This window comes from Mobula hypostoma, chromosome 1 (genome assembly GCF_963921235.1).
Source record: "Mobula hypostoma chromosome 1, sMobHyp1.1, whole genome shotgun sequence".
Taxonomy (NCBI): domain Eukaryota; kingdom Metazoa; phylum Chordata; class Chondrichthyes; order Myliobatiformes; family Myliobatidae; genus Mobula; species Mobula hypostoma.
The window spans coordinates 210,317,414-210,344,062 of record NC_086097.1 but is presented as its reverse complement, the minus strand read 5'-3'; the positions used below and the strand labels follow the sequence as shown (position 1 = coordinate 210,344,062).

The window sequence follows — 26,649 nt, the reverse complement described above, 5'->3', positions numbered from 1 at the left end:
TTTTTTAAAAAAAAAGAGAGAAACTGGCAACTTCCCCAGCTCTCAAATTCTACACTATAATAATCTCACAGGCTTCAATATCAATATCAAGTTCACAATATTGAGTTATAAAACAGTCCGATTTGAAGTGGCCACTAATAGGCTTGTTAACAACATGGCAACAACATGGCTACTGCAGGTTTGCGATAAACATTTACCCATTTTAATTGAGAATATTCAGGGATGCCCTTGAGGTAAGCAACATCAATATAAACATATTTGGTCCAATTGAGTAAGTGTTGGGATGTGTGCAGTGGCATTCCCACAGTTCTAATGTGGGTTGGGAAGAATGATTTGTATTTTCAAGGTGACTATTTTGGATATTGAAAGTGAGGATATAAACAGCATAAAATTCAGTATGATAATAAAGCAACAGCCTTTAGAAGACCAATTAGTGGAAATAACAATTTTAATCAGAATGATGGAAAGAGTTAATGGGCTGTTTTTTAAAGTGCTAAATATGTATGGTTGTCTACAAAAATGTTTTGAAAGGGATAGCAAGTGTCTGTTGGCCTGTACTCGAGTTTAGAAGAATGGTGGGGGAGGGGTGTGGTCTCATTGAAACCTAGCAAATATTGAAAGGCCTAGATGGTGGCCATGGAGAGGATGTTTCCAATAGTGGGGCACATTCTTAGAATAGAAGGTCGTCCCTTTAGAACAGATGAGAAATTTCTTTAGCCAGAGGGTGGTGAATCTGTTGAATTCATTTTCACAGATGGCTGTGGAGGCAAAGTCATTTTGTATATTTAAAACAATGTTCTTGATTAGTAAGGGCATCAAAGAGTATGGGGAGAAGTCAGGAGACACAAGTTCAGGGAAAATCGGCTATGATCTTGGAGCTGATTGGTGGAGCTAACTGGATGGGTAAATGGCCTAATTCTGATCCTATGTCTTGTGTTCTACCTGCAGTGTTTCAAGTTGATGCAATGTTTTGCCACCTTGAAGTCAAAAATTGAAGGGTGATGCTCAGTAATGGTTTCCAATGTTGATAAGATCCAGGGGATATTAAGAGAATTTCTTTTTTCCCTGGACACTGGATCTTATCAGTACCAAGGAGGGACTCTTATTAGGATGCTCCAAATTGAGGCATTTTGTGGTAGTGGGGTCTGTTAGTCAATGGGTCAAACGTGGACAAAATTTCAGGAAAGATTTGAAATATTTTGCATTATATAAAACACCAAGAAAGTGAAATTGATGCAATAATAACATCGGAAAGTGATTTGTATTTTGAAAATCATGAAACTTTTGCAAAGTTAGCAAACAAGTAGGACAATTTAACTGGCTGTTAGACTTGTTGGGCCAACATAGCTATCCAGCCTTCTATGCTTGTATACTTAAAAAGCATTACTGCTACTAAGCTGTGTTTCTTCCAAAAAGCTGCCTGTCGTTCAATACAAATCAAGGTGCATCCATTCAGTTACCAATCTGGCTATTTTGTCTCCTCTAAAGCTCTTCCCTCTGTTTGACTTGTGCTTTAATTCAGCTGAAAGCCTTACTGAGAACTGATTTTTATTAAAGCAATTGAAATTAGATCGCTGTTGGAATGCAATGTACAAATCTATCCTTTACAATGTTTTTAGTTGCCAGCAAAACACAATTTATTATAAATTGCCTCTACAACCTTCAGAAAGTCCTTCCTAGATTGAATTTAACTTGTCATGCTTCATGCATCTGTTCCTATGAACAAAGTTGCTACTTCACTACTTTTTTAAATGAATTTCTTAATTGTAAAATGGGTCAATTGTTTTTAGGTAAATTTGACTTGCTGGTTCTTGACACACAACAAGATGGAGAACTTCCTCCACAGGATTATTTTGACCGCTGGTCTTTTGGTTTCAGCTGTGCTGGTGTTCCTAAGGGGGAAATCTTGTGGGTGCAAACAAACCCAATCAGAATCTTCACAAAAGAGAAGGCAATTGCAATCATGTGACTTTGTGATATCACCATATGCGTTCAGTGGATTCTTGGATTGCCTATTTTCTGCTTTTCAGTGCCAAGTTTTTCTAATGTCTAGTTCCATACAAACTTGTAAACAGCCCTTATTAATTTACAGCAATAGAGTGGCTTGTCAAGAGGCAGGTAATCATGAGTAGTATGTGCTATCCTATTCAGCTCAAGTCATCATCTTCCCATAAGTGATCGTGAGCTTTTCTGCATCAACACTCTTGCAATACTACAAGAGCAGAGCATAGACAAGGAAATCTGCAGATGCTGGAAATTCAAGCAACGCACAAGAAATGCTGGTGAACGCAGCAGGCCAGGCAGCACCTATAGGAAGGGGTACAGTCGACGTTCATGTCCTGACGAAGGATCTCAGCCCGAAACGTGGACTGTACCTCTTCGTATAGATGCTGTTTGGCCTGCTGCGTTCACCAGCATTTTTTGTGAGAGTAGGGCATAGATTGTGCCAAATGTCTTTGTTCCTAATCTGTGCCTCTTCAACTTTTTAAAAAGGTGATTTAACATTAGCTGAACTTCCAACAATTCTTTAACTGTACTGTTGTCCGAAATAAGAATTTCTTAATCAGTGTCTGTTATGGAGTTGATTATTAACTAGTGGTATGGTTGTTCAAAAATGCATTGCAGGGGCTTAACCAAATTTGTTTTGATGGTAACAACCACTTCAACAAATACTGCCCAAAGGAGAGATCAATAAATTTGAAAAGGCCATAATTCCTTTTTTTTTTGGGGGGGGATAGAATTTGACTATTAAGAGATATCAATGCAGCTTGTGTATTAGAGGTGGATAATATTCATTACCCCTGAAACTGAAAGGCTCGACAGTCTGTCTGTCTAGGTGCCATATCTGATGTGGACGTTGGTGACCATGGTTTTCCATATCGATCTATCCTTCGTTCTTTGGATGACTTCCATTTCCTTGATGTGTAGCCACCTGGCTAGGCTTTTGATGTACATAAGCCGAGGTCTTCCTCTAGGTTTGCTCCCCTCGATCTTTCCAGAGAGCATGAGTTTTTCTAGCTCATCTTTCTGCATGATGTGTCCTAGGAATCTGAGTTGTCTTTCTCTTACTGTTGGTATGAGTGATCGAACTGCTTGGGCTGTTCTGAGAACTTCTTCATTTGATGTGTGTGTGTGTGGTCCGTGATATTTTTAACATTCTCCTATAGAGCCATAATTCAGCTGCTTCTAGTCTCTTTTCCATTGCTGGTGAAATGGTCCAGCATTCACTTCCATAAGTCAGGATAGAATAAATGTAGGACTGCAGTATTCTGTTTTTAGTGTACATGCTCATCTTTCTGTCTGTTAATATGGTCTTCATTTTTTGGAAAGCTTCTTTCACCATTGCTATTCTGTATTTGATATCTGTGTTGCACCTGCCATTACTTGTTATTAGGCTGCCAAGATATCTGAATTTGTTGACTTGTTTGATGTTTGTATTTCCGATCTTGATCACACATTGTGGGATGTTTGTCTTTCTGGAGATGACCATGCTTTCTGTCGTCTTGGTGTTGATTGAGAGGCCTCTGCGATTACTTTCTGCTGCCACTATAGTGAGTAGTTCTTGAAGTTTTGTTTCTGAGTCTGCTATTAGTATGATGTCATCAGCATATCTGATGTTATTTATATTACAGCCTCCAATTGTGAATCCTTTGATGTCTTTGATACTTAAGATATTTCACTATACAGGTTGAATAAGTCTGGTGAAAAGACACAACCTTGCCTGACTCCTGTCATGATATTCACATACTCACTCACTTCTATTCTGATGGATGCTGTCTAGTCCCAGTACAAGTTTCTTAAGAAACGTACATCTTTCCCATGTATGTCAAGATCTTAAAGCATTTCCAGAATATCTTGCTGTCTGACTGTGTCAAAAGCTTTTGTATAGTCGATGAAACATGGGTAGATGTCTTTTTGTACCTGGATGGCTCGTTCACTGATCATCCGTAGCATGAAAATTGCATTTCTGGTTCCAGTGTTTTCCACAAAGCCGCATTGTTCCTTACTGATTTCTGGTTTTAATACATCGTCTTGCTCTCATCATGATTACTCTGAGAATAATTTTTGCCACGTGACTCATCAGGCTTATTGTACAATGTAACTCACATTCACAACTCAACAGTAAATTTGTTTAATGAATACTGCCTGTCTTTAATACACAAGCTGCATTGATGTCTCTTAATTATTGGTGCAGTTTTAACAACAGCACAATTTTAAGTGAATGCTTAATGTTATAGGATAAAATATGACCTTTTATGAAGCAGGAAATTAATCTGATACAACTTGGATTGTTTCTATTTCTATTGTCTAGTCCTGTATTTCGAAATTTGCTATTTAAACCTTCAATTACTGATCCCATCTTTCTTTTATTGAGAAATAAGGGGATTTGTTTTTTTGCAGATTTATTTAGTGATGGTCAATTGATGTCTTTCGAAGAGTAAATATTCTCTCACACACATTTCTTGCAATATTTACAGGTTAGACAATTTTTACAAAAATGTTTCTACATTTCCATATATGCAAGAATCTGATTTGTTGGACACTATTTTGAACATGAATCCCTTAGTGAGAGGCTCCATTGGTAGAATTTTAAATTTATTTTTACTTCAAAAAGATAACCTCTCACTGAAGGTTAAACAAGATTGGGAGAGAGAACTTAATATGACTTTTGTTAATGAAGATTGGTCGTGAGTTCTGAAAATGGTTAATTCTTCTTCGATATGTGCCAATCATTGTTTAATTCAGTTTAAAATAGTTCATCGCTATTATTTAACAGAGAAGAGGCTATCCAAAATATTCCTTAATATAGATAATTATTGTGATAGGTGCAAAAATGAAGTAGCTACTTTGTCACATATATTCTGATCATGTCCCTCGTTGAAATCTTTTTGAAAATCTTTATTTTCTACAATTTCTAAAGCTTTGAAAATTAATTTACAACCTAATACATTGACTGTTCTATTTGGAATAGTTCCGCATCATATTCAGGGTATTTCATTTTCAAACCAACATGTAATTGCATTCGTTACATTGTTGGCAAGAAGAACTATTTTATCGAAGTGGAAAGATACCTCTGCTCCTACACTAACTCAATGGTTTTTCCAAGTAATATTATGTCTTAGTTTGGGAAAAAATTAGAAGTAGAACTTTTGATCCCCGATTTGATTTTGAGAGAAGGTGGGGCTCTTTTGCTAAATATTATCATTTAATTTGAATCAATTTACATGGTTTCCTTCCAATTTTATGTAATATAAATGTGATTTGGTGGTTGTTTTCTTTTTCTTTTGTTTATTTATATATATTAATCTGATACAACTGATGTATTAATCTGATTATATAATTAATTGTAAGATGTATTGCTCCGGGAGTTGTTTCCTAATGGATTTTTCTTTTTTTTTTGTTTTATAGTTGGTGGGTTTTTTTTAAGTTAGCTGGGTTTCTCTTTTTTCCTTTTTTCTTTTATAAAAAATTTTTTTTTCATTAGCATATGTTTTTCTTCAGCTTTATTATATATATATACACTAATTTGTTGAATTTCTGTATTTTATAGCTGTAGAAAATTATGTATTAATAAAAAGATTTTTTAAATGAAAATGAAATGTTACGGTAGCATCACTAAAAATGCATTGTTCTCATTTGGTGTTCAACAAAAATTGTTTAGTAAGAAATAAACTAAATGTTTTCAATCCATTTCTGCAGATCAGATGTACAAAGCTTTAGTTTAAAAATTGCAGGCTAATGTAAATTTGAATAGTGCTATAAATGATTTGTATTTGGTGTTTCAGTCTTCTAGTTTTGAGTTTATGTAGCAAGAAATTGGGCCAGATTGAAGACTTTTCCAGTTTCAGAAAATTAGATATCAATTTTCAAAGTCATATCTGGTATGCAGCTGCTTTGTCGTCTTACAAGTTTACTAATTGCATTAAAGATATCACTGTCTGTCAAAGGAAAACTGGATACATTTTGGAATACAAAATTAAAGATTTGAAGTATATTATAACAGATGAAATATCAGTTTAGGTAATCACATAATAGACACACTCATCAGCCATCAGTATGGGACTAAATCTACAGATGTGTACAGTTGAGCAATCATGTAAATAAGTAAGCAAAAACTAATTTCTGTTTTGAAGTTTAATGCTAAGATCATGTTAAACACCAGCTTACTAAATCACTTTTAGCAGGATTGATTTCATTGTCACTTCAATGCAAGTAGTTTTCCTCTTTCATTGAAGGCTGCAAAAATAATTGATTTTGATGTTCTACTTGTGCACAGAAATTCTGAAACTATCAGGTTTTCATGGCCTGGTTTACTGGTTATTTCTTCATTACACAAATTCTGGGTCATTCATAATCCTATTTACTGTTTTCTGTGATTAAATCATTCAATTTTAAAAACTGAAAATTTGTGTCCAATATGTGAACTGAGAGTAAAAATATTAAATTTCAAACCTGTAACAAACAATTTAAGATTATAAATACTGATATCAATGAGTTTAGTTTGGTATTTATTCCACAAATCAAATAGTCTTTACAAAGTAAATGTATAACTCTTATAAATTTACCATGTTCTTAATTTTAGTTAACATCAGGATGTCTAATGTCCATCATTTTTTTTAAAAAAAAAATCTGATGGGTTGCTGCGTGTTTCCTGAGCAGATTAGTTTACCCACAAATCAAGCTATGAATAAAACTCGGAAGTAAGAATTTGGGCTTGACTAGAAAAATAATCTGAAATGCTAGAAGTCAAATCTAGGGTAAGAAACTTGGATATTCAATGTTCAACAAAGCTTTTTGATTATTGGCCAGAGTATTTCTTCAGTTAACATCACACTAAGACCCAGTAATATCCAAGAGTAAAGTTGTATAATCTGATTTGGTTTATCGAAATATGTTCAGGAGCATTTGGTGTTCAATAGACTTCAAAATATCAAAAATCCATATTTTCCAACAGGGAAGAGACTTATTCATGCTATAGTTACAAATTTTTGTTGAGGTTGGTGTTTCAGTACATTAGAACTGACTTGATGGGTAGCTGGAATGCTTTGGGATAGTAGTATGTTATAAATTGCTGTGGACAATTAAATGTTATAAGTGGAGAAATTGTAGCTTTTTAACAAATCCATGGGATTTGTTTCTTAATGTTTTTTGATACAGAATAGTCAACTGAGCCTAGCAATAGTATTAACCAAAGTCATTTGTTCTTTGCTATTTGTTCACTTTACAGCATTTGGACTCTTTTATACTAAAAACCATATTTTTTTATAGTCCATTAACATCTCAGGGTATTAAGCAAAATGGTCATTGCCATTTAAAACCTGTTATAGCATAAATGTATTCTAAGCAATATTTAAAGTAATTTAAATAAATAAAATTGCTGTATTGTATAAGCAGCCATGTTTCACCGACCACAATTTATCATCCATTAAATCATACAGCAACTTATTCTGACCAGACTTTCCTAAATATGTAAACCTGAAATCTTGTCTGAGTAAATTCTCGGATGGACTGTAAGAGTAGTTTGAATTGTATCATTCATGCATTTTCTATTAGGAGTTTTGCCAGAATTTGTACATTTCACCCTTACTACTAATTTGGTATGTTTCTAAATAGCAAAACCTCTCCTCCTGAAAATGAAATTGTCAGCATCTTATAATGTAATAGCTTGCATCCGATTTCTCAAGTTGAATTTAATATTCCTAGCAATAATTAAGTGAATGAGGATGTGTTGATACAAAGTTTATCTGAAGATGACTTCGTACTTTTTTTTTAGGCCGTCAAAAATGGGACACGGCCAATTCTGCTCACAACCTAGAAGAATTGGTGAAACTGGCTGAGGATGCTATACGAGAAGCTGGAAATTTGAACTATTTTTAAACAGTGAAGTACAAAGAAGGTAAATATGATGCCCATCTTTTGTCAACGTGGGCTTAGTATGCAGTTTTTAGATGCAAATTATTTTGAACTGTTAGGTCAAGGTGAATATCTCAGTTGGGCTGTTTGGAGGATGCTACTAATCTGGTTGAGCATCAAGTATGAGGGATAATGAAGAGTATCAACAAAGTGCTTTTAGTATTTGAGTTAATAAGGGTTCTGAACAGATTTTGATTCAAAAATGATTAAGCTAAATTGCACGTGAACAAGAGATCTTTGCGGCAATACTTGTGCTGTTAAGTGGACACATTCCAATAGTAAGTGAAGGAGCCGCATTCAGAGAGAATTTAGATTATTAAAGATGTAAAGGTTAAAATGAGAGAAATTAGTTTTAGAGTTCTGAATATATTAAAGAATATTGAATATAGATAGCAGAAGAGATCTGAAAAGTAGCCTGTGAACCCACAAATTTAGAAATGAGAAGCCTCCTAGATTTGTCTGCCATTCAATAAGGTCACGGCTGAGCTGTTACTTTTCATCCCCTTATTAAGAACCTTGTCTCTTTTGATGAGAAAAATCAGAAACCTGGTGTCCACTGGTGTTTTAGGAAGAGTTCCAAAGATGTACGATCCTCAAGTTTTCGGTTCATCTTAAATGGTGCCCCCCCCCCAGTTCTGCCCCCAGCCCACCCTCCCGAATCTCCCACAAAATGAAGCAATTTCTCCATTTATGCCCTGTCTGGACTGTTCCAAAGACTTGCTTGTTGTATTCAAATCTCTAATCACTTTTAAACTTGCCCCAAGTGTAAGCCTAAACTAACCTTTTTCCTTGCAGTAAAACAGTGCAGTTACAGGTCTTTCCAGTCAAATGGCCTATGACTGTGCAGAGGAGCTACTTGGGGTGGTATTGAGAGCGCACACACACATACGCCTTGCATAAATGGCAGGGACACAGCACCTCACTACCTACTTGCTCATCATACCCAATTTTGGAACAGTCAATGTTCACACGAAGTCTACATTAATCACTTCGGATACTGCAAAAAGAGGAATTAAATCATTATTTAGTCTCGAATAATGGCTTAAAGACCATTGAAGTGCAAATTTGGGTTCAGAACCTTTACAATAAACAAAGTTCTGTTGGATGGCTAAATTGCATGTTGAACCTGCACACTAGTGTTGTGGATCAAAAGAGTCACACTCACTAGTCTATTCTGGTTAAACAGAAGTGTATTTGATCAGTTGTTTGCCTGCATAAGGGAAAGGGATATCATTACCTAACAGATTCAGTCAATATGTTGTGTATATATTAAAAAACATTTGAAAGATGGAAAAATTATAACAATGAACAGGCACTGATTTCATTTAAAACTTGTCCAGTACAATATTATTTTCCAGGTGTCTTATCATGGAGAGTCCTGCCTCGGGTCAGTATGAGTGGTTTCACAATGCATCCCTTAACTTAATGTTTGATACCAACCACATCTCTTAAAGGCAACTGCAAACTTGTGGTTCCTAGAGATGTTCTGTCTAACCTTATGTACCACATCCCAGTTTTCAGCTGGCCTACTGCAGTAACCCTTGATCCAAGGAAACTATTACTAAGCTAAAATATCTTGTATTGAGTTTAGTTCCATTTGGAAGTCTGAGGTGCTAATTAATACTCTTAATATACAGCAATGCCTTTAGTATTTTGTTTAACTTTCACATTCTCATGGCTACATTTGCAGAAAGGACAGCTAACTGTTCTTGAAAACAGCACCGGTACAATTTGTATGACCAGAGCATCAAATGTGATTTGGATCGAATAATAATAAATACTTTATTGATCCTGCGTGGGAAATTCTTTCGTTACACCAGCAACATCTAAAAACACACGTAGCAATGTGCAGACTTGACTAATAAAGTACAGAATATGCACAATTTACCAATGTGTAATAATTTGCAATAATGTATGAGATAAAACAGACTATTGTACTATGATGTGTGTTCTCCTATCGCACAGGCATAAACTGTTGTATATGCGAATTGCAGTTGGAAAGATTTTCTGTAATGACCCTTGTGACAGCAGAGTTGAATGAGCCTATTCGAAAGGGTGCTCTGTTGTTTATTCAGTAGGTCATGGAGAGGATGTACCAGATTGTCCATAATGGATCTACATAAATACTGGATTTCCCTGAATCCATAGTGGGTACTATTCTGGCTCTACTCTTAAACTCCTGTTATCCTTATTTCATCCTTGGACTTGGGATGCAACTTAACTGGCTGTGTTACCACTTAGTCACGCAGAGATTTGCACAGAAATAGCTTCTTTAGCCTACTGAGTCCAGGCTGGCCATCAAACCCCCATTTTTGATGGGGGCTTTGCCCTCCCCTTGCCCTTTTCACCTTCCATCTTTCCCATCAATTTCCTTTCCCCATGGATTCTCCACTTAATTACACACCAGGTATAATTTACTGTGGCCAATTAACTTGCCAACCGGCACACTTGGAATGTGGAATCACGTAGAGGAAACCCTCTTCCTAGGCAATAGATGCACATTCCACATTAGCAGTATTTCTACAGACTGTGTGATATATGTGCCCTTCAGGATGTGTTGTACTTCATATTTTTCTATTAGTCAAGTTACCTGCACGAGACTTGCACAAGGAGGGCAATCTTGTTTAAGAGCAGAGAGTTAAGATGTCTTAAAGATTGGTGTGGGAGAAATGGGTTTGAATTTGTGGGACATTTCACTAGTATTGAAGGAGGAGGGATCTGTTGCAATAAGATGGGCTGTACTTGTACTATGCTGGCACCAGGGTCCTGGCAAATTACGTAAGTAGACCTGTGGATGGGGCTTTAAACTAAATAGTAGGTGGGGGTCAGTTCAACAGCTTTGAAAAAGTAAGAGGTGAAGTTGCTGGTCCGGTCTCCAGAATAAAGAATAAGATAGTTTGGAAAAAGATAAGAATTTTACTTAAGGCAACATGGAGAGAAAATTGTGGATGAATTTTAACCCGGATAAACTGTTTTCACCATGCAAGCCCTGTCTTGGTGACCTCACATTTGCTAGAGATTGCCCAATACTTGTTGAGGTCACAATGTTCATCAAATTCCATTTTAGCTAGATGGCAGAACTGATAACTACTCACTCCCATGGCCCTTTAGGAGGCAATGAATGCTATGCATGGTGTCTTTTGGTACTTTGCAGCTACCCTATCATTACCATTTGGGTAGCCCCCTACAAGTTAGTTAATTACAGGTAATTTTTCTTGCATTCTCATGTGGTCTTGCTTCCTGGAATGCTACCTTGCTTTGGGCTTGTCTTGTAATGAGGCAATTGGATTGATCATTTACAATTACCTACCTATGACAACATAGCAAATGGTCCAAGAGTACACCTAATCTCCTACATAACTAATTTTAAGACATGAGTTCATCGTCCATCACCTCTGGGGATAAGAACATAGAACAGTACAGCACAGTACAGGCCCATCAGCCCACAATATTGTGCTGACCCTCAAACCCTGCCTCCCATATAACCCCCCACCTTAAATTCCTCCATATACCTGTCTCGTAGTTTCTTAAGCTGAACTCTGTCACATTGGTGGCTATGTGCTAATTCCATTTCATGCGTCTCACCCATAGGGTTGTAGAAAATTCAACATGCATCATTCACCCTATCATCACCTTGTCCTTGGAGTCACTGAATGACAGCTGCCAAAGTAATTTTGCAAATCTGCTCCCATCAGATTGCCCAGTCGCACAACTTGGTTATGTAAGAGACCGCACATGCTGTAATCTGGAGGAATGCAATAGGTCTGTGTGAGGTTAGCCCTGGTTACTTTTCCCATTGATTTATTACCCCTCGTGCGGTCCACCATCCCCTAAGTTGACTGTTCCAGTGATCCTTTTACCTACGACAGTAGAAACCCTATAATTACTCATCTGTAATATTCCTCTTGCTCTTGTAAAGCATATGTATGTGTACACTAGTACATTTAATGGTGTCAGGTACTTTTGTGAATATTAATTTGGCCAGTATAATTTGTCTCAGCATGGGGCTTGTTGCCGACAAACCTGTGTACGGTTAGGTGCCGATCTAACCGGTTTCAAAATTGGCCCCTCTATGGTACGTGCATCAGTGCCTTTGACTTGATACTCCCTCCCTCGTGAGTATTTCATGATATTTTGTTAAGGAATTGCCTATCCAAGGCCCATTCCTCAGTGTTCAGTTTTTTTTTGCAGCTTGTTGTCTGCCTACAACCAATTGCACTTTTGAAGTTATTACTTATTTTGGTGCACTTTTCCTAAATGGAATATCCATTATTGAATGTAATCCCAATAAAATAAAACTAATCTGGAACCCTCAGGGCTCTAGTGGTTCCAGCTGGAGGCTTTCTGGAGTATCTGATGTTATTCCTAATCATACCCCAAAACACTTGCAATTCACTTTTTTTGTATTCTTGTTGTATAGTAATTAATAATGAGGAGCATTCAAATGGTGCACAGGAAACCTGGTGAGTTTAAAGGGAATATTGGGAACAGCAGCCTGGTGAGCCAGAGTCAAACCACTGGGTTGTCTGGGCAGTTGGGCAGTGGATTGCAGTTTACTGTATTCCTGATAGTCTGACTTTGTTTTTCCATTTCTAAAACTTCAAAACATCTTATTGTTCGACTGGCAGGTTTTGACAAAGTTCATCTGGTTTTCCCCAATTAAAGATTCTCTGCTGGTTGGAAAGAGCTGCCAGTGGAAATAATTAACATCTCAGCATTATCTACACAGGAAGCGGTGTTAATTCTGCTTTTATGGTAAATAATTTACACTGTCTTCGATTTTTAAACTGATAAAAACCTCGAGGATCCAAAATCAAATAGACAAGTTAGTATTCATAGATTTAATCTTTCAAATCTGTAATTCCATTTTGCCTAACAAAACTTTTGTGTGTGAGCAGTCCAAACAAACAAGCTCTCAAACTTACAGTAACTGAAATGTTTGAACTAGAGCTAAACAATACCACTCATCTCAACTTAGATCATTTTAAAAAATTGCCATGACTCAGCTCCATTGACATGATCAGACACCTATCTGAAATTTGATTTCATGTCATGTTTAATTCTCAGCTGCAGTCATTACTCCACTGGTTAAAATAATATATGCCAGAGCATGCCATTAAAAATTAAAAGCTTTATAAATAAATACTAAGTTTAATTCCTAGGTTGTAAAATTAAGTATGCAAAAGAACACTACATGCAACTAACAGATATCCCATATAAACACAAAAGACTGGAGGAAATAAGGTCAAACACCATCTATGGAAACGAATAAATAGACAATGTTTCAGGCTGAGACTGTTCTTCAGAACTGGGCAGAAAGGAAGACTCTGGCATAAAATCAATTAGAAACTTACCTCAGAAGATAAGATGTGTGCATATGACCACTTCCAACAACAGACAGGGCTGCAAAGGGTTAACAGCTTTCAGCTTTTTGTGTTAATAGTGACTGATAACTGAAAACAAAATGCAATCATTTTTTATGGATAAACTTACTCAAGGAATTGACAAGGCAAACATTCTGATGCATGAGAATTCTAGCATTTGTTTTGAATCTTAATGTATCTTGGTTTATTTTAGTGTATGTTTTTACATTATAATAATGCAAGGTAGTCCTATATCAAGGTAATCTCAGTTTTCAAGACGGCACCCTTTATTTGGAACGTGCCTAAATGACTATGAAATGCTTTGAGCGGCTCGTCATGGAGTACATTAAAGCCTTTCTCATGGCTACATTGGCCCCTTTCCAGTTCGATTATCACTCAAATACAACGTAATAGCCTCTGCCTTCCACTCTGTCCTGTCCCACCTGGAAAATGGGGTCTCGTACATCAGACTGCTGTTTATAGACTTCAGCAGCATCTCTCGTCCCATTACGCTAAGCACTGGTGCTCCCCCAAGACTGCACGCTCACCCTGCCACTATTCACACTGCTGACATTTAACTGTGTCACAGGATCCAGCTCAAACCATGTCATCAAGTCTGCAGATGACACAACAGTGTTGGCCTTATCAAGAATGATCTACCTCTGTGAATACATGGCTCCTCTATAGAGGGAGTTCATGTCAGGGATGACATAATCTAGTAGCACCACCCTAAACAAGAAGGCACAGCAGCACCTCCACTTTCTATGAAGATAGAGGCAAGCAAGTCTTCTCTTCCTCTGCCCCCCACCCCTATCTTATCTGCATTTTACAGGAGCACCACTGAGTGTCCTGACAAGTTGCATCTCTTATCTACTATGAGAGCAGTCGAGCATCGGAGCAGAAGTTCCTACAAAGGACAGTGAGAATAGCTGAGAGGGTCATAGGGGTCTCCCTACCATCCATCAGTGACGTTTATCAGGAGTGCTGCATATGTAGGGCCCTTAGTATTATTAAGCATCCCACCCATCCATCGAGCATCCTCTTTGACTTTCCTACCATCAGGCAGGAGAGTACGATGCATAAACGCAAGAACGGTCAGGATGAGAAACAGTTTCTTCCCCCAGGCCATTAGGATTCTGAACTTCCTACCTGAAAGCATTCAAAATGTCACTGGGTAATCTGTATCGTACCTTACAATACTTAACATTAACGCACTTCTGTTTGTTATTCAGCTGTAGATTTTATTCTTGCCTTGATAAGTTATTGTGTGTTATGTGTACTACTGCACTTTACACCTTGGTTCGGAGAAAAGTTGTCTTGTTTCTATATACATTATATAAGTTATATACATGCATGTAGTTAATGACAGTAAATTTCACTTGATATGCTGCCACAGTAACCTTTTGCATATCATGGACCTATTATCCAGATCCTTCCACAACTCAAATTTCTGCAAAATCTTAACATTTAGATAAAATGCTGTTCCTTTTGACATTTCACTGTCAGAATGGACCATATTTTCCCACATTTGCTTGATCTGTACCCACACATCTTGTATCCTCCTCTCTGTATTTTTCACACCTTGCTGTTTACAAAATATCAATAAATGCAGTAACTATGCCTTCAGCTCCTTTCATCCAAGTCATTGATGCAAACTCTTTATTTTTTCTAAATTGAGGTCCCAGCACTAGTTCCTGTAGCTCACTAATTACATCTAGCTAACCAGAAAACACATGAATAGTTGAAGAGAGTGCCAAATCGGGGGTCAAAGAGGAGCGGACAATATGAATGAAATGTGTTGCCTATTGGAAAAATCATTTCGAAAAGTAGGCATGTAGTCTCATTGGAATTATTCAAGGGACAGAAAGTGAAGAGTAAACATTTCATATTTATTCCATTTTAGAGGAGTCTATGGTACCAAGAACGTATTGAATGGCCTACTCCTGATCCTTATTTGTAGGTTCTTATTATTAAAATAGGCTTCTGAGCATTGCAAATTATTGTTGCTTTGAGTGTACAGAACTTAGTTTAAATTTGAAGATTATACAAAGCTCAAGTAACCTAGCATTTACCCCCAGAGTGACAAATGCATCTTACAATACATATAGAATGAAAGCAATAGAGTTTTGGGGGACTTGGGGAACAAGAGGGGTTTATAGATGGATTTGGGAGAATGGAGATTGTACATAAAGTTGTACATAAATTATTCTGGCAAATTCAAGAGTGCATGTACTGTACACATACACCCAAGTCTCTGGTCTGACATCTCATTTAATGTTGATGCAAGGGCCATGTGCTTTCCTTTTGGTCCTACTGTAAAGGGTTTTGGAATGTGAAATCATAAACCTTTGTCGAAAGGATGCAGCAGAGGCATGGAAATTTGATCCAGATGGTACAGCATTAAAATTTGTGAAGGACCAGAGACTGGAAGTGTCTGTACACAAGTTCTTGTAGCTGGCAGGACAACTTGATGACTGTTAAAGTAATGGGATATTTGTAGTTGTTCCCATATAATTCAGGACAAAGGTTAGGAAGTTGTGTCAAATGTGGGTCTTGGGAGGAATATTTTGATCATTTGTGCACACTGCTCTTTAGTAAAGATGAGACTTTGAGTTCACCAAAAAAAAAACGTGAATGGAGCTGTTCGTGTGCAGAAATTGAGTGTGTAGTATGACTGATTGTGATTTATGTTTCTGGTAGTAATGTTGAAAGAACATGCAACTTTTAAGAAAGCTGTTGCAAGTAGCCATGCAAGGTCCGAAATAGTGGCAGAAACGTGTAGTGGTAACATTTTGAAAATGATTACAGCGTTATAAGGAAAGAGTAGAGGAGATGAGTAAATGTAATTGAGTGCAAAAGAGGTGTCTGTGTCACAGTGAGATGAAAGTCCTTGTCTTTTATTCTTTCAGGTGGACAAATTACGCTGTTTTTGTTATTCTGTCTTGATATTTCTTTGAAAAGACTAATAAATGCTGGTTTTTGTTAATGTTATGAATGTTTGAATACAAATTTTAACACCAAATAATTCTTTCTTAAACAGTATATACTTAAAGAAAACACAAAGGTATATAAAGCTTTAATTTGCTATTAGTAATTACATATTGTGATACAGGTATAGTGAAACAAATAGCCATGTAAGGTCCACAGGATGGTAGAGTTCACTGTATTTTGGAACATGTTCACCTCAGTACAAGAACTTAGAGGCAACAAAGTTCTTGGAGACTTCTTTATCAATGCTTTCTAGTTTACGGCATCCACAGAAATGCTTTGACAACTAGCCAGTTTTAAAGTAAACACGAATAAACAATGTTTGTGTGTGTGTGTGGGGCGGGGGGGGGGGGAGCCATGACACAAAGATTAAAATACTGGACACTGGTAATCAAGAGTTTTGGACAGATAATTTGAATATGACCAACAGACAGTGTATTCAAATTCTGCAAGTTTAATTATTGTTCAACACAAATACACGTGAATACAACCAAATGAAACAGCATTACTATGAGACCAAGGTGCAAAACACAGTACTAACAGTCACACACTGCCCAAGGCACATATAGCACATAAAACATCGCAGTAAAATATAGTCATATACAAAAGTATAGTACAAGTTCCTGAGTCCATGAATGTTGCAGCAGTCCGCTGTGGTTGTTTGGGAATTTAAGTAATCCAGACTTCAGAAAAAAAAATTATTTATGTAATGTTGACCAGATTTTATCAGTGAAAGAAATTGATGGTTTATGTTCTGCCACATGTGAGTTCATTACTAGCTAATGAATCCACCAGTGACTAAATTGCCCTCTAAGATAGTCTGACAAGCCATTCGGTTCTTTTAGAAACACTACATTAAAACTGAACGACATTTGGCATCAATATAGGCACTGATAGACAATAGCGTTGTGTCGTTTCACCATCACCCTTAATGATCTGGGGATTGTTGTAAGAAGACCATGGCAGGTAGATGCCTGAGAATATCACCATTCTAAGTTCCTTTCTATGCTGCACACCATCCCTACTTGGAAAAAAATCATTGTTTCTTCACTAACACTGAATCTAAATCCTGAAAGTCCCTAACCAACAACACTGAAGTACCTTCCTCCAAGGAAGTGCTCACTGCCACTTTGAAGGAGATTAAGGGTGAGTAATAAATGTTGCACTCACCAGCAATGCCCTCATTTTGCAGAAATGAAATAAAATATTTAAATTATCCTGATTAATTCAAGATTATGTTATCTGAAACATCTTCAGCACCAACATTTGCCAGCTCTTGAAAAAGGGCTGCCAGACTGCCTACAAAATATTGTGCAGAATTGACATAAATAAAAGATATATAAAATAATTTCTTTGGCCTATTTCTGAGATGCGATACCATCATTGTCACAAAATTCTTTCTTTTTACTGACTTGCAAGAACTAAAGAAATCGTCCATAAATATTATCTCCACACCCAATTTCTTTTTAATAGAAAAACATTTCAGCAATGTGGGAATTAACATTTTCCTGCAGTGAGTAGAACTCAGAAGAAGAATCTGAGCAGGTAAATGTTTTCTTCTACATCTTTTTTCTCCTCTTGACTCTAAAAATGAAAGGGAAAAGAAAACACATATATGCTTTTTTTGTTGCTACAAAGTAATTATGTTTTGCCATTCGAGTCAAACTCGATTACAGTGATGCTGGACTGGCAGATTTTCTGTAGTATGGGATAATAATGATGTTAATTCCACAGTAAAGATTTTGTTTTTTCTACAAGATGTTACACAGTAATATAATCAATTGTTCAGTACAGTTGTTAAGATTCAGGGGATCAGGGGAACTGGATACCTGGTGATTTGCAGGGGTGCAAGAAACAGGGGCCTGGTGAGTTTCAGGCCGAGGATGGGGGTGTGGATGTAAAGACATCGAGCATTGGACAAACGTGAGCCTCAGTAAAACTGAAGAAAGTGCAGGAAATATTACCTGTTGAGCCAGATGCCTAACCATCCAGCTTTCCAAATACGCACATAGCCTTTTGTATGTCGAGATGGTTAGTTTTGTAGCACACATCGATAAAACCATTTAGTGTGGAATTTTGATTTGTTGGTGGTAATGAATTTGAGCAGACAAAAGCATTCTGCAGTTTTGAATACTCCGTTATACCAGGTCATTAAAAACATAGAAAGCTTGCATGGTAAATTGATCGAGTTAGTGTCAAGTAATGAGAACGTTGGTTACAAAACAATCGAACTACTGTGACTTAAAGAATTTATTAAAGTACATATGTTGTACATTGTTAATTTCATAGCCACTGAAATTTGGCTTAGGTTCATAGTGCAGTTTTAACCCATTCCCCAATTTAGAATACAGTATAGAAACGGGCTCCTTGACCCGCCAAGTTCATGCCAATCATTTACATCAACCCTGCCCTTAAAATTTCTACCACTCACCAACACAGCTACATCTCTGGGATGTGGGAAGAAACCAGGGTAGCTGGAAAAAACCCATGCAATTACAGGGAGAATATGCAAAAAAAAACACCCACGGTCAGGATGGAACTCTGAGCTCTGGCACTGTCAGGCAGTGGCCGTTCTAGCTTCACCATGTGGTAATGAAAGAGAATAGAATAGTACAGCACATTACAGGCCCTTCGGCCCACATTGTTGTGCCAACCCTCAAACCCTGCCTCCCATATAACCCCCCACCTTAAATTCCTCCATATTCCCGTCTAGTAGTCTCTTAAATTTTACTAGTGTGTCTGCCTCCACCACTAACTCAGGCAGTACATTCCACGCACCAACCACTCTCTGAGTAAAAAACCTTCCTCTAATATCCCCCTTGAGCTTCCCACCCCTTACATTAAAGCCATGTGCTCTTGTATTGAGCAGTGGTGCCCTGGGGAAGAGGCACTGGCTATCCACTCTATCTATTCCTCTTAATATCTTGTATACCTCTATCATGTCTCCTCTCATCCTCCTTCTCTCCAAAGAGTAAAGCCCTAGCTCCCCTAATCTCTGATCATAATCCATACTCTCTAAATCAGGCAGCATCCTGGTAAATCTCCTCTGTACCCTTTCCAATGCTTCCACATCCTTCCTATAGTGAGGTGACCAGAAGTGGACACAGTACTCCAAGTGTGGCCTAACCAGAGTTTTATAGAGCTGCATCATTACATCGTGACTCTTAAACTCTATCCCCGGACTTATGAAAGCTAACACCCCAAAAGTTTTCTTAACTACCCTAGCTACCTGTGAGGCAACTTCCAGGGATATGTGGACATGTACCCTCAGATCCCTCTGCTCCTCCACACTACCAAGTATTCTGCCATTTACTTTGTACTCTGCCTTGGAGTTTATCCTTCCAAAGTGTACCACCTCACACTTCTCTGGGTTGAGCTCTAGCTGCCACTTCTCAGCCCACTTCTGCAACCTATCAATGTCTCTCTGCAATCTTTGACAATCCTCTACAGTATCTACAACACCACCAACCTTTGTGTCGTCTGCAAACTTGCCAACCCACCCTTCTACACCCACATCCAGGTCATTGATAAAAATCACGAAAAGTAAAGGTCTCGGAACTGCTCCTTGTGGGACACCACTAGACACAACCCTCCAATCTGAATGTACTCCCTCTACCACGACCTTCTGCCTTCTGCAGGCAAGCCAATTCTGAATCCACCTGGCCAAACTTCCTTGGATCCCATGCCTTCTGACTTTCTGAATAAGCCTACCATGTGGAACCTTGTCAGATGCCTTACTAAAATCCATATAGATCACATCCACTGCACTACCCTCATCTATATGCCTGGTCACCTCCTCAAAGAACTCTATCAGGCTTGTTAGACACGATCTGCCCTTCACAAAGCCATGCTGACTGACCCTGATCAGACCATGATTCTCTAAATGCCTATAGATCCTATCTCTAAGAATCTTTTCCAACAGCTTTCCCACCACAGACGTAAGGCTCACTGGTCTATAATTACCCGGACTATCCCTACTACCTTTTTTAAACCAGAGGACAATATTCGCCTCCCTCCAATCCTCCGGTGCCATTCCCGTAGACAATGAGGACATAAAGATCCTAGCCAGAAGCTCAGCAATCTCTTCTCTCGCCTCGTGGAGCAGCCTGGGGAATATTCCATCAGGCCCCGGGGACTTATCTGTCCTAATGTATTTTAACAACTCCAACATCTCCTCTGCCTTAATATCAACATGCTCCACAACATCAACCTCACTCATATTGTCCTCACCGTCATTAAGTTCCCTCTCATTGGTGAATACCGAAGAGAAGTATTCATTGAGGACCTCGCTCATTTCCACAGCCTCCAGGCACATCTTCCCACCTTTATCTCTAATCAGTCCTACCTTCACTCCTGTCATCCTTTTGCTCTTCACATAATTGAAGAATACCTTGGGGTTTTCCTTTCCCCTACTTGCCAAGGCCTTCTCATGCCCCCTTCTTGCTCTTCTCAACCCTTTCTTAAGCTCCTTTCTTGCTACCCTATATTCGTCAATAGACCCATCTGATCCTTGCTCCCTTTTTCCACATGACTAGATTTTCCACCTCACTTGTCACCCATGGTTCCTTCACCCTACCATTCTTTATCTTCCTCACCGGGACAAATTTATCCCTAACATCCTGCAAAAGATCTCTAAACATCGACCACATGTCCCTAGTACATTTCCCTGCAAAAACATCATCCCAATTCACACCCGCAAGTTCTAGCCTTATAGCCTTATAATTTGCCCTTCCCCAATTAAAAATTTTCCTGTCCTCTGATTGTATCCTTTTCCATGATAATGCTGAAGGCCAGGGAGTGGTGGTCACTGTCCCCCAGATACTCACCCACTGAGAGATCTGTGACCTGACCTGTTTCGTTACCTAATACTAGATCTAGTATAGCATTCCCCCTAATCGGCCTGTCAACATACTGTGACAGGAATCCATCCTGGACACACTTAACAAACTCTGCCCCATTCAAACCCTTGGAGCTAATCAGGTGCCAGTCAATATTAGGGAAGTTAAAGTCACCCATGATAACAACCCTGTTATTTTTGCACCTTTCCAAAATCTGCCTCCCAATCTGCTCCTCGGTATCTCTGCTGCTACCAGGGGGCCTATAGAATACTCCCAATAGTGTAACTGGTCCTCTCCTGTTCCTGACTTCCACCCGTACTGACTCAAAAGAGGATCCTCCTACATTACCCACCCTTTCTGTAGTTGTAATAGTATCCCTGACCAGTAATAACACCCCTCCTCCCCTCCCCCCCCCCCTCTATCCTTTTTAAAGCACTGAAATCCAGGAAAATTGAGAATCCATTCCTGCCCTGGTGCCAGCCAAGTCTCTGTAATGGCCACTACATCATAATTCCATGTACGTATCCAAGCTCTCAGTTCATCACCTTTGTTCCTGATGCTTCTTGCATTGAAGTACATGCACTTTAGCCCTTCTACCTTACTACCTTTACACCGTTTATTCTGCTTCTCTTTCCTCAAAGCCTGTCTATATGTTAGATCTGGCTTTACTCCATGCACTTCTTTCACTGCTCTGTCACTCTGGATCCCATGCAAATTAGTTTAAACCCTCCCGAACCATGCTAGCAAACCTACCTGCAAGGATATTGCTCCCCCTCGAGTTCAGGTGCAACCCATCCAATCTGTACAGGTCCCACCTTCCCCAGAAGAGATCCTAATGATCCAAAAATCTAAAATCCTGCTCCCTGCACCAACTCCTCAGCCACGCGTACAACTGCCATCTCCTCCAATTCTTACCATCACTATCACGTAGCACTGGCAGCAATCCTGAGAACGCCACCTTTGAGGTCCTGTTCTTCAGCTTTCTGCCCAGTTCCTGAAACTCACACTTCAGGACCTCATCCCTTTTCCTGCCAGTGTCATTGTGTCAAATGTCAATGCCAACATGTATCATGACTATTATTCCACTGGTATTTGTGGTCTAATCCACAAATACTAGTGGAAAATTTTAATGGTGCACATTATAAGCAGAAGCAGGTTTAATATCACCACCATATGTTGTTTTGCAGTAGCAGTACATTCATCATCATTATCATCATCATCAGGTGCTGTGCCCAGTTTGAGCTTTGACTGCCATGGCCCCGACACTCCTGTTTCGGGTCAAGTGGATCAATTCATTGGTATTCATTTCCAGTTCTCTGACTGCTGTCCCCATCATCATTTGTCTTTGTCTTCCTCTTGCTTTCTTCCCTTCAATCTTTCCCATAATTAACGTGCATTCTAACTCCTCTTTCCTAATCACATGTCCAATGAAGTTGCGTTGCCTTTTCATGATCTCATACATTATTTCTCTTTTGGTGTTTGCTCTGTTCATGACATCCTCGTTAGATATTCGTTTCATCCATGATATTCTTTGCATCCTCCTCAAAAACCACATCTCTGCTGCTACAATTCGTTTCCTCATGTTACTAGATATTGTCCAACATTCTGAGCCATATAACATAACTGGATAAACGTAACATTTCAGTATTCTGTGGCAGGTTGTCATGCCTAGTTTAGTATTGGTCAGTATACTCTTCATTCTGGTAAAGGTGTCGTTTGCCATCCCTATTCTTCTTTTGATGTCCGAGTCGCACCTGCCATCTGATGTCACCCAGCTTCCTAAGTAGCAAAAGTTCTGTACTTGTTTCATGTCTTCCCCATTTATTCTCAGCCTGCAGATAAGATTCTCCTTCTTTTTGGATATCACCATACATTCTGTCTTTTTGCAATTGATAGATAGACCCATTTTTGAACTTTCTTCAACCATTATATCAATCATGTTTTGTAGTTCTTCCTCCGTACTTGCAATTAACACAGTGTTATCTGCATATCTGAAATTATTGATGTTTTCACTGCCAACTTTGATTTCCAAGATGTCTCTTATTTTTTGTAATATTGTTTCACTGTACACATTAAATAAATCAGGAGAAAACACCCTTGTCTAATGCCTTTCTTGAGTTTTGTAAACTGACTCACTTCTCCATCTATTCTTACAGCGGCAGTTTGTTCTCAGTACAGATTTCTGATTAGGCGGAGGTCTTTCAAATCTAGATCTAGAGTTTTCTGTAATATTTCAAATAAATTATTGTGCTTCACTTTATCAAATGCTTTTGTGTAGTTGATAAAACAAACAAATCTTTTTGCACTTGAATAGCTCGTTCTGATAGTATCCTTAACATCAATATTGTGTTTCTTGTACCTTTGTCTTTCACAAAACCACATTGTTCTTTGCCTATTTCAGCTTGTATCTTACTCTTAGCTCATCATCAAAATTCTTAGAAGTATCTTGGTGATATGACTCAATAAACTTATGGTCCTATGTAATTCACATTCTATTGCTCCAGGTTTCTTAGGAAGAGTGATAAATACTGATTCCAGTCTCATAAATGTCATTGATTAAATCAGTAAGTTTTTCAATTCCATAATCTTCAAGGGTGATAATTTGTTCTATTACTAATTCATCAGGACCTGCTGCCTTTCCTTTCTTCATCTTATTTATTGCATTACGAACTTCAGATTTTAAAATACTTGGACCTTCAATGTTCTTCTTAATTTCTGGTTTTTCGCCTTGATCGTCTTCAAACAATTCCTGAATATCCTCAGTCTATCTGTTCATAATCTCATCTTTTTCCATGATAATGGTGCCATCCTTTGCTTTGAAACATCCACTTGAAGAACAGAGGAGCTTTTTACCAGTGGCAATCTTGATTTGTTGATGCAACCATTTTGGATCAGTAATAGGGATTCTTTCTATTTGCTCACATTCCTGGTTTAACCATTCTTCTTTGGCTTTTTGACATAAGCTTTTAACTTTTTTATCTAAGGACTTATATTCTATAGGATTTGCTTTCTTCCGTCTCCTTTCTTCCATTAGATTTTTGATTTCATCTGTCATCCATTTATTCTTTGTGCTTTTTTCTTTTTTAGAAATCACTGACTTTTCTGATTCTACCAAGGCATCCTTTAGAGAGTTAAATTTCATTTCTACATGATTGCTATCATCTTCAACAGATTCTATTTCTAGACTTTGAAATCTGTTCCTTACTTCAATTGTAAATTTTTGTCTTAAATTTTCTCCTTTAATTAATTGCAAGTAGTCAAGGGATTGTTCAGGTTTTTGCTTCTTTAGTTTTTTAAGTTTTACTTTTAGAAACATAGAAACATAGAAACATAGAAAATAGGTGCAGGAGTAGGCCATTCGGCCCTTCGAGCCTGCACCGCCATTTATTATGATCATGGCTGATCATCCAACTCAGAACCCAGCCTTCCCTCCATACCCCCTGACCCCTGTAGCCACAAGGGCCATATCTAACTTCCTTTTAAACATAGCTAATGAACTGGCCTCAACAGTTTGCTGTGGCAGAGAATTCCACAGATTCACCACTCTCTGTGTGAAGAAGTTTTTCCTAACCTCGGTCCTAAAAGGCTTCCCCTCTATCCTCAAACTGTGACCCCTCGTTCTAGACCTCCCCAACATCGGGAACAATCTTCCTGCATCTAGCCTGTCCAATCCCTTTAGGATCTTATACGTTTCAATCAGATCCCCCCTCAATCTTCTAAATTCCAACGAGTACAAGCCCAGTTCATCCAGTCTTTCTTCATATGAAAGACCTGCCATCCCAGGAATCAATCTGGTGAACCTTCTTTGTACTCCCTCTATGGCAAAGATGTTTTTCCTCAGATTAGGGGACCAAAACTGCACACAATACTCCAGGTGTGGTCTCACCAAGGCCTTGTACAACTGCAGTAGTACCTCCCTGCTCCTGTACTCGAATCCTCTCGCTATAAATGCCAGCATACCGTTCGCCTTTTTCACCGCCTGCTGTACCTGCATGCCCACTTTCAATGACTGGTGTATAATGACACCCAGGTCTCGTTGCACCTCCCCTTTTCCTAATCGGCCACCATTCAGATAATAATCTGTTTTCCTATTTTTGCCACCAAAGTGGATAACTTCACATTTATCCACATTAAATTGCATCTGCCATGAGTTTGCCCACTCACCCAACCTATCCAAGTCACCCTGCATCCTCTTAGCATCCTCCTCACTGCTAACACTGCCACCCAGCTTCGTGTCATCCGCAAACTTGGAGATGCTGCATTTAATTCCCTCATCCAAGTCATTAATATATATTGTAAACAACTGGGGTCCCAGCACTGAGCCTTGCGGTACCCCACTAGTCACCGCCTGCCATTCTGAAAAGGTCCCGTTTATTCCCACTCTTTGCTTCCTGTCTGCTAACCAATTCTCCACCCACACCAATACCTTACCCCCAATACCGTGTGCTTTAAGTTTGCACACTAATCTCCTATGTGGGACCTTGTCAAAAGCCTTTTGAAAATCCAAATATACCACATCCACTGGTTCTCCCCTATCCACTCTACTAGTTACATCCTCAAAAAATTCTATGAGATTCGTCAGACATGATTTTCCTTTCACAAATCCATGCTGACTTTGTCTGATCATTTCACCGCTTTCCAAATGTGCTGTTATCACATCCTTGATAACTGACTCCAGCAGTTTCCCCACCACCGACGTTAGGCTAACCGGCCTATAATTCCCCGGTTTCTCTCTCCCTCCTTTTTTAAAAAGTGGGGTTACATTAGCCACCCTCCAATCCTCAGGAACTAGTCCAGAATCTAACGAGTTTTGAAAAATTATCACTAATGCATCCACTATTTCTTGGGCCACTTCCTTAAGCACTCTGGGATGCAGACCATCTGGCCCTGGGGATTTATCTGCCTTCAATCCCTTCAATTTACCTAACACCACTTCCCTACTAACATGTATTTCGCTCAGTTCCTCCATCTCACTGGACCCTCTGTCCCTTACTATTTCTGGAAGATTACTTATGTCCTCCTTTACATGACATACTACTGGGCTATGGTCACTATTACAGTCTGCACCTGGATATGTTTTGCATTGAGTCACTGAGTTTCTAAATCTTTGATTTATAGTAATAAAGTAAATTTGATTTCTGGTGTTATCACCTGGACTTTTCCAGGTCCACAAGCATCTTGGATGGTTTTTAAAGTAGGTGTTCATAATGACCTGATTATTCATCTTGCACCATTCTACCAATTTCTCACCTCGTTCATTTCTTTCCCCGAGTCTAAACTTTCCTATGGTATTTCCATCAGCACCTTGTCCTACTTTAGCATTTAGATCTCCCATGACAAGAACAATATCTTGAGATTTGCATCCATTCTTTGCTTGTTCAAGCTCTCCATAGAATATATCTATCTCCTCATTTTTTCCATCTGTTGTTGGTGCATATACCTGTATAATTGCTAAGTCAAATGGCTGTCCTCTGAATCTAACAAGGGGCACTCTTTCTGATATTGCAGTCCTAAAACACTTTTTGCTATGTTTTCATCCATAAGAA

The 26,649-nt window shown here is 38.5% G+C and overlaps 1 protein-coding gene across 1 annotated transcript in view; it reads left to right on the top strand.

Annotated features, from left to right (window-relative positions):
* Positions 1-26,649, top strand: part of LOC134354689 (zinc finger protein PLAG1-like) — a 53,823-nt gene that overhangs the window by 8,803 nt on the left and 18,371 nt on the right. The window contains exon 2 of the mRNA XM_063063823.1: positions 7,775-7,897. The gene's annotated coding sequence lies outside the window, so the exon portion shown is untranslated. The remainder of the gene's footprint in view (positions 1-7,774; positions 7,898-26,649) is intronic.